The sequence below is a fragment of the Triticum aestivum genome, chromosome 2B, assembly GCF_018294505.1.
Source record: "Triticum aestivum cultivar Chinese Spring chromosome 2B, IWGSC CS RefSeq v2.1, whole genome shotgun sequence".
NCBI classification, from domain to species: domain Eukaryota; kingdom Viridiplantae; phylum Streptophyta; class Magnoliopsida; order Poales; family Poaceae; genus Triticum; species Triticum aestivum.
The window spans coordinates 103,586,359-103,587,482 of NC_057798.1; the positions used below are offsets into that span (position 1 = coordinate 103,586,359).

Sequence of the window (1,124 nt, forward strand, 5' to 3'; positions counted from 1 at the left end):
AAATTATTTCTTCTGGAAGAATTGTTCAATCACTATAAAATATATTCCAAATATGTAGAAATGTTTTATATTTTTTGTCATGTTGTTGCCAAGAAAATGTAATAAAAAATTCATGTGTATGAAATAAAAAATGTTCATAGCGTATTAAAACACAGTAAATATGTATGAAAAAAATCATATATTTGAAAAAATGTTCATGCCTTTGATAATAGTTGTTGTCTATGTTAGAATATATATGTTCATGTTATTTTGGGGAAGAATATTAGCATTTTTTAGGAGAGAATATAAGTTCATGTGTGTGTGTGCTTTTCAAGAATCAGTTCATGTGTGTTAGAATGTGTATTCAAGCAAACCCAAACAAGAAAACCAGCAAATGGGCCTGGGCCAGATCAGCCGATAGGACTTTCCCCACAAGTGTGTCGCCTTGCATTTAAGCCTAGCCCGCTCCCCACATTCGATCCCCCTCCACCCTGCTCCGTTTGACTCAATGGTCATCAAGAAACCAAGAAAGCAAACTGAGCTACCAACCTCCATCGCCACCAGCGCCATAGGGACCACCGTGGCCATGGCAAACAACCATCTCCGGCCGCAGCCGCTGCCCCTCGGTGTCTACTTCAGCCCGACGTGGAAGGAGAGCTTGGGATTCCTAACCGGTGGATCGCCGGCGACAAGGAGATGCCTGACGCCCGGGGGTACATCTTCTTTGACGATGTCTACCGCATTGACCCCCACGTGCTCACGCGGGAGTACACGCCGTCTAGCAGCCGCGCAGGTGAACACACATGACACATGGTAGTTCCTCAGCAAGACCGGGTTCTAGAGCCAGATCGCAGGCGGGGGCATCAGCAAGCGTGCCGACCTCAGTGTCACCACCGATGGTTACTGGGTGGTGGAGGAGTTTTACCTCGTGTCCTGTGTGATGCACATGCGGACATATGCCCATCGCCTTTTGTTGGGGTTAAGTTAGGCATGCCAAGAAGCATATGCAAATCAAATGTATTCATTAGTCTCGTCTGGATATGCTTCTTTGGTGGCAGCCTTGACATAATCAATTCATCCGTTTTTGTGTCTCTCAGTTGGTGAGGTTGGAATGCCTATCTCATATATGCACCTGTAGTAAGTCT

The 1,124-nt window shown here is 45.2% G+C and overlaps 1 pseudogene; it reads right to left on the bottom strand.

The window, feature by feature from the left end:
• The window catches only part of LOC123039044 (uncharacterized), a 2,574-nt pseudogene extending 2,007 nt beyond the window's left edge, over positions 1-567 (bottom strand).
• Between the last annotated feature and the right edge of the window lie 557 nt (positions 568-1,124).